Raw genomic sequence first — 12,651 nt, forward strand, 5'->3', positions numbered from 1 at the left:
CCAGCAAAGTATTTAGTAGCAAAGTTGTATGGAAGTAACAGAAACGGTGGCAAAGGTAACAGTAGTAGTTTTGTAGTAATTGTAATAGTGGCAACGGTAAAGTAACTAAGCAAAGAACAATATATGAAAAGCTCATAGGCATTGGATCGGTGATGGAGAATTATGCCGGATGCGATTCCTCATGCAACAGTTATAACATAGGGTGACACAAAACTAGCTCCAGTTCATCAATGTAATGTAGGCATGTATTCCGAATATAGTCATACATGCTTATGGAAAAGAACTTGCATGGCATCTTTTGTCCTACCCTCCCGTGGCAGCGGGGTCCTATTGGAAACTAAGGGATATTAAGGCCTCCTTTTAATAGAGTACCAGACCAAAGCATTAACACTTAGTGAATACATGAACTCCTCAAACTACGGTCATCACCGGTAAGTATCCCAATTATTGTCACTTCGGGGTTAACGGATCATAACACATAATAGGTGACTATAGACTTGCAAGATAGGATCAAGAACTCACATATATTCATGAAAACATAATAGGTTCAGATCTGAAATCATGGCACTTGATAACCCACAACTATAGGGGATCGCAACAGTTTTCGAGGGTAGAGTATTCAACACAAATTTATTGATTCGACACAAGGGGAGCCAAAGAATATTCTCAAGTATTAGCAGTTGAGTTGTCAATTCAACCACACCTGGATAACTTAGTATCTGCAGCAGTACTTAGTAGCAAAGTAATATGGAAGTAACGGTAATGTTGGCAAAAGTAACAGTGATATTTTTGTAGTGATTGTAACAGTGGCAACGGTAAAGTAAATAAACGAAGAACAATATGTGAAAAGCTCGTAGGCATTGGATCGGTGATGGAGAATTATGCCGGATGCGATTATTCATGCAACAGTTATAACATAGGGTGACACAGAACTAGCTCCAATTCATCAATGTAATGTAGGCATGTATTCCGAATATAGTCATCTGTGCTTATGGAAAAGAACTTGCATGACATCTTTTGTCCTACCCTCCCATGGCAGCGGGGTCCTATTGGAAACTAAGGGATATTAAGGCCTCCTTTTAATAGAGTACCGGACCAAAGCATTAACACATAGTGAATACATGAACTCCTCAAACTACGTTCATCACCGGGAGTAGTCCCGATTATTGTCACTTTGGGGTTGCCGGATCATAACACATAGTAGGTGACTATAGACTTGCAAGATAGGATCGAGAACTTACATATATTCATGAAAACATAATAGGTTCAGATCTGAAATCATGGCACTCGGGCCCTCGTGACAAGCATTAAGTATGGCAAAGTCATAGCAACATCAATCTCAGAACATAGTGGATACTAGGGATCAAACCCTAACAAAACTAACTCGATTACATGATAAATCTCATCCAACCCATCACCGTCCAGCAAGCCTACGATGGAATTACTTACGCACAGCAGTGAGCATCATGAAATTGGTGATGGAGGATGGTTGATGATGACGACGGTGACGGATTCCCGTCTCCGGAGCCCCGAACGGACTCCGGCCAGATCAACCCTCCCAAGAGATATTAGGGCTTGGCGGCGGCTCCGTATCGTAAAACGCGATGAATCCTTCTCTCTGATTTTTTTCTCCCCGAATGTGAATATATAGAGTTGGAGTTGAGGTCGGTGGAGCTCCAGGGGGCCCACGAGGCAGGGGGCGCGCCCCCACCCTCGTCGACAGGGTGTGCCCCCCTGGCCTTGATTCTTTCGCTAGTATTTTTATTAATTCCAAAAATAATCTCCGTTGATTTTCAGGTCATTCCGAGAACTTTTATTTCTGCACAAAAATAACACCATGGCAATTCTGCTGAAAACAACGTCAGTCCGGGTTAGTTCCATTCGAATCATGCAAGTTAGAGTCCAAAACAAGGGCAAAAGTGTTTGGAAAAGTAGATACGTTGGAGACGTATCAACTCCCCCAAGCTTAAACCTTTGCTTGTCCTCAAGCAATTCAGTTGATAAACTGAAAGTGATAAAGAAAAACTTTTACAAACTCTGTTTGCTCTCGTTGTTGTAAATATGTAAAGCCAGCATTCAAGTTTTCAGCAAAGATTATGAACTAACCATATTCACAATAACACTTAGGTCTCATGTTTACTCATGTCAATGGCATAATCAACTAGCGAGCAATAATAATAAATCTCGGATGACAACACTTTCTCAAAACAATCACGATATGATATAAAAAGATGGTATCTCGCTAACCCTTTGTGAGACCGCAAAACATAAATGCAGAGCACCTTTAAAGATCAAGGACTGACTAAACATTGTAATTTATGGTAAAAGAGATCCAGTCATAGTCAATATAAATTAATAGTAATGGATGCAAATGACAGCGGTGCTTGATACGTCTCCAACGTATCTATAATTTTTGATTGTTCCATGCTATTATATATTCATTTTTTGATGTTTATGGGCATTATTATACACTTTTATATTATTTTTGGGACTAACCTATTAACCCAAAGCCCAGTGCCAGTTCCTGTTTTTCCCCTTGTTTCAGTGTTTCGCAGAAAAGGAATATCAAACGGAGTCCAAACGGAATGAAACCTTCGGGAAAGTTATTTTTGGAACGGAAGCAATCCAGAAGACTTGGGGTGTACGTAAGGGAAGCAACGAGGAAGGCACGAGGCAGGGGGCGCGCCCTCCACCCTCGTGGGCCCCTCATGGCTCCCCTAATGTATTTCTTCCTCCTATATATACCAATATACCCTAAAACCATCGGGGAATAGAATAGATTGGGAGTTCCGCCACCGCAAGCCTCTGTAGCCACCAAAAACCAATCGGGACCCTGTTCTGGCACCCTGCCGGAGGGGGGATCCCTCCCTGGTGGCCATCTTCATCATCCCGACGCTCTCCATGACAAGGAGGGAGTAGTTCACCCTCGGGGCTGAGGGTATGTACCAGTAGCTATGTGTTTGATCTCTCTCTCTCTCGTGTTCTAGATTTGGCACGATCTTGATGTATCGCGAGCTTTGCTATTATAGTTGGATCTTATGATGTTTCTCCCCCTCTACGCTCTTGTAATGGATTGAGTTTTCCCTTTGCAGTAATCTTATCGGATTGAGTCTTTAAGGATTTGAGAACACTTGACGTATGTCTTGCATGTGCTTATATGTGGTGACAACGGGATATTCACGTGATCTATTTGATGTATGTTTTGGTGATCAACTTGCGGGTTCCGTAACATTGTGAACTTATGCATAGGGGTTGGCACACGTTTTCGTCTTGACTCTCCGGTAGAAACTTTGGGGCACTCTTTGAAGTTCTTTGTATTGGTTGAATAGATGAATCTGAGATTGTGTGATGCATATCGTATAATCATACCCACGGATACTTGAAGTGACATTGGAGTATCTAGGTGACATTAGGGTTTTGGTTGATTTGTGTCTTAAGGTGTTATTCTAGTATGAACTCTATGATAGATTGAACGGAAAGAATAGCTTCATGTTATTTTACTACGGATTCTTGAATAGATCGATCAGAAAGGATAACTTTGAGGTGGTTTCGTAGCCTACAATAATCTCTTCGTTTGTTCTCTGCTATTAGTGACTTTGGAGTGACTCTTTGTTGCATGTTGAGGGATAGTTATATGATCCAATTATGTTATTATTATTGAGAGAACTTGCACTAGTGAAAGTATGAACCCTAGGCCTTGTTTCCTAGCATTGCAATACCATTTATGCTCACTTTTACCACTTGTTACCTTGCTGTTTTTATATTTTCAGATTACAAAAACCTTTATCTACCATCCATATTGCACTTGTATCACCATCTCTCCGCCGAACTAGTGCACCTATACAATTTACAATTGTATTGGGTGTGCTGGGGACACAAGAGACTCTTTGTTATTTGGTTGCAGGGTTGTTTGAGAGAGACCATCTTCATCCTACGCGTCCCACGGATTGATAAACCGTAGGTCATCCACTTGAGGGAAATTTGCTACTGTCCTACAAACCTCTGCACTTGGAGGCCCAACAACGTCTACAGGAAGAAGGTTGTGTAGTAGACATCAAGCTCTTTTCTGGCGCCGTTGCCGGGGAGGCTAGGTAAGCGGCACTCACACCCCATCAACTAAGCTCTTTTCTGGCGCCGTTGCCGGGGAGGTGAGTGCTTGAAGGTATATCTTTAGATCTTGCAATCGAATATTTTTGTTTCTTGTTTTATCACTAGTTTCATCTATAAAATAAAAATACAAAAAAATGGAATTGAGTTTGTCTCATACGCTTCATCTTTTTAATATCTTTCGTGAGCATGATAGAAAGGAAAATTGTGGCAAAGTGTTAGAAGAAGAATGCATTAAAATGTTTGGCACTAAATCTTTGAATGATGAGTATGATTGCAATGTTGTTAGTATGAATTCTTTGAATACCCATGATGCTAATGATATGCAAAGCCACAAGCTTGGGGAAGCTATGTTTGATGAAGATGATATTTTTTGTCCCCCAAGCTTTGATGAGCAAATTTACTATGATGAAAGCATGCCTCCTATCTATTATGATTATTGCGATGACACGTATGTTTTAATGAATAATGATAACCATGAAACTTGTCATCTTGATCTTAATTTCAATAACATGATAGTCATTTTGTTGAGTTTGCTCCCACTATTATTCATGAGAAGAAATTTGCTTATGTGGAGAGTAGTAAAATTTCTATGCAAGTAGATCATGAAAAGAATGCTTTAGGTGCTGGTTATATTGTTGAATTCATTCATGATGCTACTGAAAATTATTATGAGGGAGGAATATATGCTTGTAGGAATTGCAATGATATCAAGTTTCCTCTCTATGTGCTTAAAATTTTGAAGTTATGCTTGTTTTGCCTTCCTATGCTAGTTGATTATTGTTCCCATAAGTTGTTGGCTCACAAAATCCCTATGCATAGGAAGTGGGTTAGACTTAAATGTGCTAGTCATATTCTTCATGATGCTCTCTTTATGTTTCAATTCTTATCTTTTATGTAAGCATCATTGAAATCATCATGCCTAGCTAGGGGCATTAAACGTTAGCGTTTGTTGGGAGGATACCCAATTTTTATTTTTCTTCTTTCTTTTTGGTTCTGTTTAGTAATAAATAATCCATCTAGCCTCTTTTTATATGTGGTTTTATATTTTAATTAGTGTTTGTGCCAAGTAGAACCTTTGGGAAGACTTGGGTGAAGTCTTTATGATCTTGCTGTAAAAACAGAAACTTTAGTGCTCACGAGATTAGCTAAATTTTTTTACTGGAGAGTTATATTTCGTTGATTCTTTTTGCAGATGATTACTATACAAATTCCACAGGTCCACCAATTTATTTCAGAATTTTTGGAGTTCCATAAGTATACGTTAGTTACAGATTACTACAGACTGTTCTGTTTTTGACAGATTCTGTTTTTAGTGTGTTGTTTGCTTATTTTGATGAATCTATGGCTAGTAAAAGAGTTTATAAACCATAGAGAATTTGGAATGCAGTATATATTACACCAATATGAATTTAGAATGAGTTCACAACAGTACCTAAGTGGTGGTTTTATTTTCTTATACTAACGGAGCTTACGAGATTTTCTGTTGAGTTTTGTGTTGTGAAGTTTTCAAGTTTTGGGTAAAGATTCGATGGACTATGGAATAAGGAGTGGAAAGAGCCTAAGCTTGGGGATGCCCAAGGCACCCCAAGGTAATATTCAAGGACAACCAAGAGCCTAAGCTTGGGGATGCCCCAGATGGCATCCCCTCTTTCGTCTTCGTTCATCGGTAACTTTACTTGGAGCTATATTTTTATTCACCACATGATATGTGTTTTGCTTGGAGCGTCATGTCATTTTATTTTGTTTTGCTTTCTGTTTGAATAAAGTATCAAGATCTGAAATTCTTAAATGTTAGAGAGTCTTCACATAGTTGCATAATTATTCGACTACTCATTGATCTTCACTTATATCTTTCGGAGTAGTTTGTCGTTTGCTCTAGTGCTTCACTTATATCCTTTTAGAGCACGGCGGTGGCTTTATTTTGAAGAAATATATGAACTATCATGCTTCACTTATATTATTTTGAGAGTCTTAAACAGCATGGTAATTTGCTTTGGTTATGAATTTAGTCCTAATATGATGGGCATCCAAGAGGGATATAATAAAAACTTTCATATAAAGTGCATTGAATACTATGAGAAGTTTGATACTTGATGATTGTTTTGAGATATGAAGATGGTGATATTAGAATCATGCTAGTTGAGTAGTTGTGAATTTGAGAGATACTTGTTCTAAAGTTTGCGATTCCCCTAGCATGCACGTATGGTGAACCGCTATGTGATGAAGTCGGAGCATGATTTATTTATTGATTGTCTTCCTTATGAGTGGCGGTCGGGGACGAGCGATGGTCTTTTCCTACCAATCTATCCCCCTAGGAGCATGCGTGTAATACTTTGTTTCGATAACTAATAGTTTTTTGCAACAAGTATGTGAATTCTTTATGACTAATGTTGAGTCCATGGATTATACGCACTCTCTTCCTTCCACCATTGCTAGCCTCTCTAATACCGCGCACTTCATACACCCACCATATACCTTCCTCAAAACAGCCACTATACCTACCTATCATGGCATTTCCATAGCCATTCCAAGATATATAGCCGTGCAACTTTCCACCGTTCCGTTTATTATGACACGCTTCATCATTGTTATATTGCTTTGCATGATCATGTAGTTGACATCGTATTTGTGGAAAAGCCACCATTCATAATTCTTTCATACATGTCACTCATGAGTCATTGCACATCCCGGTACACCGTCGGAGGCATTCATATAGAGTCATATTTTGTTTTAAGTACTGAGTTTTAATTCTTGAGTTGTAAGTAAATAAAAGTGTGATGATCATCATTATTAGAGCATTGTCCCAGTGAGGAAAGGATGATGGAGACTATGATTTCCCCACAAGTCGGGATGAGACTCCGGACGAAAAAGAAAAAAAAAGAAAAAAAAAGGGGGGCCAAAAAAGAGAGAGAGAAAAGGCCAAACAAAAAAAATTATATATAAAAAAGAGAGAAAAAGAGAGAAGGGACAATGCTACTATCCTTTTACCACACTTGTGCTTCAAAGTAGCACCATGATCTTCATGATAGAGAGTCTCATATGTTGTCACTTTCATATACTAGTGGGAATTTTACATTATAGAACTTGGCTTGTATATTCCAATGATGGGCTTCCTCAAAATGCCCTAGGTCTTCGTGAGCAAGCGAGTTGGATGCACACCCACTTAGTTTCTTTTGTTGAGCTTACATACACTTATAGCTCTAGTGCATCCGTTGCATGGCAATCCCTACTCACTCACATTGATATCTATTGATGGGCATCTCCATAGCCCGTTGATACGCCTAGTTGATGTGAGACTATCTTCTCCTTTTTGTCTTCCGCCTATAGTGCTATGTCCATGGCTCACGCTCATGTATTGCGTGAAGATTGAAAAAGTTTGAGAACATCAAAAGTATGAAACAATTGCTTGGCTTGTCATCGGGGTTGTGCATGATTTAAATATTTTGTGTGATGAAGATAGAGCATAGCCAGACTATATGATTTTGTAGGGATAACTTTCTTTGGCCATGTTATTTTGAGAAGACATGATTCCTTTGCTAGTATGCTCGAAGTATTATTGTTTTCATGTCAATATTAAACTTCTGTTTTAAATCTTATGGATCTGAATATTCTTGCCACAATAAAGAAGATTACATGGATAAATATGTTAGGTAGCATTCCACATAAAAAATTCTGTTTTTATCATTTACCTACTCGAGGACGAGCAGGAATTAAGCTTGGGGATGCTGATACGTCTCCAACGTATCTATAATTTTTGATTGTTCCATGCTATTATATATTCTGTTTTGGATGTTTATGGGCTTTATTATACACTTTTATATTATTTTTTGGGACTAACCTATTAACCCAGAGCCCAGTGCCAGTTCCTGTTTTTTCCCTTGTTTTAGTGTTTCGCAGAAAAGGAATATCAAATGGAGTCCAAACGGAATGAAACCTTCGGGAAAGTTATTTTTGGAACGGAAGCAATCCAGAAGACTTGGGGTGTACGTAAGGGAAGCAACAAGGAAGGCACGAGGTAGGGGGGCGCGCCCACCCCCCTGGGAGCGCCCTCCACCCTCGTGGGCCCCTCGTGGCTCCCCTAACGTATTTCTTCCTCCTATATATACCAATATACCCAAAAACCATCGGGGAACAGAATAGATCGGGAGTTCCGCCGCCGCAAGCCTCTGTAGCCACCAAAAACCAACGGGGCCCTGTTCCGGCACCCTGCCGGAGGGGGGATCCCTCACTGGTGGCCATCTTCATCATCCCGACGCTCTCCATGACGAGGAGGGAGTAGTTCACCCTCGGGGCTGAGGGTATGTACCAGTAGCTATGTGTTTGATCTCTCTCTCTCTCTCGTGTTCTTGATTTGGCATGATCTTGATGTATCGCGAGCTTTGCTATTATAGTTGGATCTTACTATGTTTCTCCCCCTCTACGCTCTTGTAATGGATTGAGTTTTCCCTTTGAAGTAATCTTATCGGATTGAGTCTTTAAGGATTTGAGAACACTTGATGTATGTCTTGCATGTGCTTATCTATGGTGACAATGGGATATTCACGTGATCTATTTGATGTATGTTTTGGTGATCAACTTGCGGGTTCCGTAACATTGTGAACTTATGCATAGGGGTTGGCACACGTTTTCTTCTTGACTCTCCGGTAGAAACTATGGGGCACTCTTTGAAGTTCTTTGTGTTGGTTGAATAGATGAATCTTAGATTGTGTGATGCATATCGTATAATCATACCCACGGATACTTGAGGTGACATTGGAGTATCTAGGTGACATTAGGGTTTTGGTCGATTTGTGTATTAAGGTGTTATTCTAGTACGAACTCCATGATAGATCGAACGGAAAGAATAGCTTCATGTTATTTTACTACGGACTCTTGAATAGATCGATCAGAAAGGTTAACTTTGAGGTGGTTTGTACCCTACAATAATCTCTTCATTTGTTCTCCGCTATTAGTGACTTTGGAGTGACTCTTTGTTGCGTGTTGAGGGATAGTTATATGATCCAATTATGTTATTATTGTTGAGAGAACTTGCACTAGTGAAAGTATGAACCCTAGGCCTTGTTTCCTAGCATTGCAATACCATTTACGCTCACTTTTACCACTTGTTACCTTGCTGTTTTTATATTTTCAGATTACAAAAACCTTTATCTACCATCCATATTGCACTTGTATCACCATGTCTTCACCGAACTAGTGCACCTATACAATTTACCATTGTATTGGGTGTGTTGGGGACACAAGAGACTCTTTGTTATTTGGTTGCAGGGTTGTTTGAGAGAGACCATCTTCATCCTACGCCTCCCGCGGATTGATAAACCTTAGGTCATCCACTTGAGGGAAATTTGCTACTGTCCTACAAACCTCTGCACTTGGAGGCCCAACAACGTCTACAAGAAGAAGGTTGTGTAGTAGACGTCAGTGCTCTCTAGCTGGTGCTTTTTAATAAGAGGGTGATGACTCAACATAAAAGTAAGTAGATAGGCCCTTCGTAGAGGGAAGCAGGGATTTGTAGAGGTGCCAGAGCTCGATTTTGAAATAGAGATGAATAACATTTTGAGCGGCATACTTTCATTGTCAACATAACAACCGAGAGATCTTGATATCTTCCATGCTACTCACATTATAGGCGGTTCCCAAACAGAATGGGAAAGTTTATACTCCCCCTCCACCAACAAGCATCAATCCATGGCTTGCTCGAAACAACGAGTGCCTCCAACTAACAAGAGTCCCGGGGGAGTTTTGTTTGCAATTATTTCGATTTGATTTGCATAACGCATGCGACTGGGCATCCCGGTGACCAGCCATTTTCTCGTGAGTGAGGAGCGGAGTCCACTCCTCTTGAGAATAACCCGCCTAGCATGGAAGATACAGACAGCCCTAGTTGATACATGAGCTATTCGAGCATACAAAACAGAATTTCATTTGAAGGTTTAGAGTTTGGCACATACAAATTTACTTGGAACGGCAGGTAGATACCGCATATATAGGAGGGTATAGTGGACTCATATGGAATAACTTTGGGGTTTATGGAAGTGGATGCACAAGCAGTATTCCTGCTTAGTACAAGTGAAGGCTAGAAAAAGACTGGGGAGCGACCAACTAGAGAGCGACAACAATCATGAACATGCATTAAAATTAATAAACATTGAGTGCAAGCATAAGTAGGATATAATCCACCATGAACATAAATATCGTGGAGGCTATGTTGATTTTGTTTCAACTACATGCGTGAACATGTGCCAAGTCAAGTCACTTGAATCATTCAAAGGATGATACCACCCCATCATACCACATCACAACCATTTTAATAGCATGTTGGCACGCAAGGTAAACCATTATAAGCTCCTAGCTAATTAAGCATGGCATAAGCAACTATAATCTCTAATTGTCATTGCAAACATGTTTATTCATAATAGGCTGAATCAGGAACGATGAACTAATCATATTTACAAAAACAAGAGAGGTCGAGTTCATACCAACTTCTCTCATCTCAATCGGTCCATCATATATCGTCATAATTGCCTTTCACTTGCACGACCGAATGATGTGAATAATGATAGTGCACGTGCATTGGACTAAGCTGGAATCTGCAGGCATTCAATACAAGGGAGAAGACAAGGTAATATGGGCTCTTGGTTAAATCAACAATAATGTATATAAGAGCCACTTCAACATTTTCATTATGGTCTTCTCCTCTTGACCCCCAAGGAAAAGAAAAGAAATAAAACTATTTACACGGGAAAGCTCCCAACAAGTGAAAGAAGAACGAGAAATCTTTTTGGTTTTTCTTTTAATTATTACTACTACAAGCATGGAAAGTAAACTAGCTAAAAGCTACAACTAAATTTTTTGCTATTTTTCTTGAGGTTTATCAAACACACAAGAACAAAGCGAGAAAAAGAAAATAAACTAGCATGGATATTACAGTGAAAAAGTATGAGCACCGACAACTAGCATGAGTGTGTAAACATGAATGTAATGTCGGTGAGAAATACGTACTCCCCCAAGCTTAGGCTTTTGGCCTAAGTTGGTCTATGCCCATGGATCAAAGTTGTAGTTGGGGTCGTACTGAGAAGGAGCCTCGGATTGCCACTGGTTGGAAATCTCCTCTGGATACCACTGGTAAACAGACTGTCGTGAAGGATCAAATTGTGGTTCCGGCTCTGGCTTTGTAGCTGGTGCGGGGTTCTGGTAGGCATGAAATGCCTCCGGTTGAACAAGGTACTTGCCTGTAGATAAGTCAAACAAAGAAGGAGCAAGCAAAGTAATAATCTCAGGGCGAATTTTATCAAATATCAGTTTGTACTTAAGTGTCTTTTCTTTATTCTTAACGATAAAATCATGTGCTACCATACTCTTATAGTCTAGAAAAACAGGAGGCAACAACTTTTCTTCTTTCTCGTAATGCCTAATAGGTATGTTAAAATGTGTAGCGAGGCGCGAGGCGAAGATACCTCCCAAGATGGGACCCTTCGTGTGGTTAAGACTTAACTGTTTGGCAATGATAGCGCCTAGGCTAAAAGAGTTATCACGAAACAAGGCATGGCCCAAAATAACAATTTCAGGGGCACTAAGGTTTCCACACTTTCCGCGACCAATTAAACATCTACTAGCAAATATCGCAAAGTAACGCAGAACTGGAAAATGTATGCTAGTAATTCTTGCATCAGAAACTTTCCTAGTTTCCCCTACAACAATCATATCAATAAACCCTTCCACATCATTATGATGTGGTTCCTCTATGCTGCCATTAAGGGGTATCTTACAAACCCGACAAAAATCAGAAAGGGACATCTCCTTATGCCCATCATATAAATAAAATTCCACTAAAGGTGGTGATCTCCTAGCATGGAAATGAAAATTTTGCACGAAAATATTAGTGAGTAAGAGATACTGTTCGTGCTGGTCGTGGAGGAAGTCGGTGAGGCCCGCATTCTCAACCAAAGAATAGAAATCATCATGAATCCCGGCTGCTGTTAAGAACTCGTCACAAGGCCATTCACACGGCCGAACCTCCGCGGTGCGAGGGAGATTATATTTGGGCCTCTTATCCTCCTCACTTTGCTTGTCCTTCGAGCTTCGGCTCGATGAACCCCTCAAAAATCTCTTCATCATTTTCTGAAAATTTCTGAAATTTTTAGTAACTTCAAAATAAAAGTGAACCAAACTCAACAAAATTGATAGCAACTACTCCCACAAGTGCCTAGAAACTATATCATGCATTGGAACTACTTGGTACCATATAAATTTGACATGCAAGCTCAAGAACAGGGTCACCTAGGCAGCAAAAATTTGCAATAAATAAAGCACTAGAACAAAAACTAATTGGACCATTTGTCGTGGTTTTGTCACGGCAGATGTCCTAGAGAAAGGACTTAGTCGTGGAGCCATCGCTACAGGTTAACTTAAAGGGGTTAAAGCGGACAAGGGACGCAAGAGAGTTTTATACTAGTTCGGCCCCTTACGATGAAGGTAAAAGCCTACGTCTAGTTGTGATGGAATTGCTGGGGTTTCGATGACCAGGGAGCGAATATGCTTTGC

This window comes from Aegilops tauschii, chromosome 7 (assembly GCF_002575655.3).
Source record: "Aegilops tauschii subsp. strangulata cultivar AL8/78 chromosome 7, Aet v6.0, whole genome shotgun sequence".
NCBI lineage: Eukaryota > Viridiplantae > Streptophyta > Magnoliopsida > Poales > Poaceae > Aegilops > Aegilops tauschii.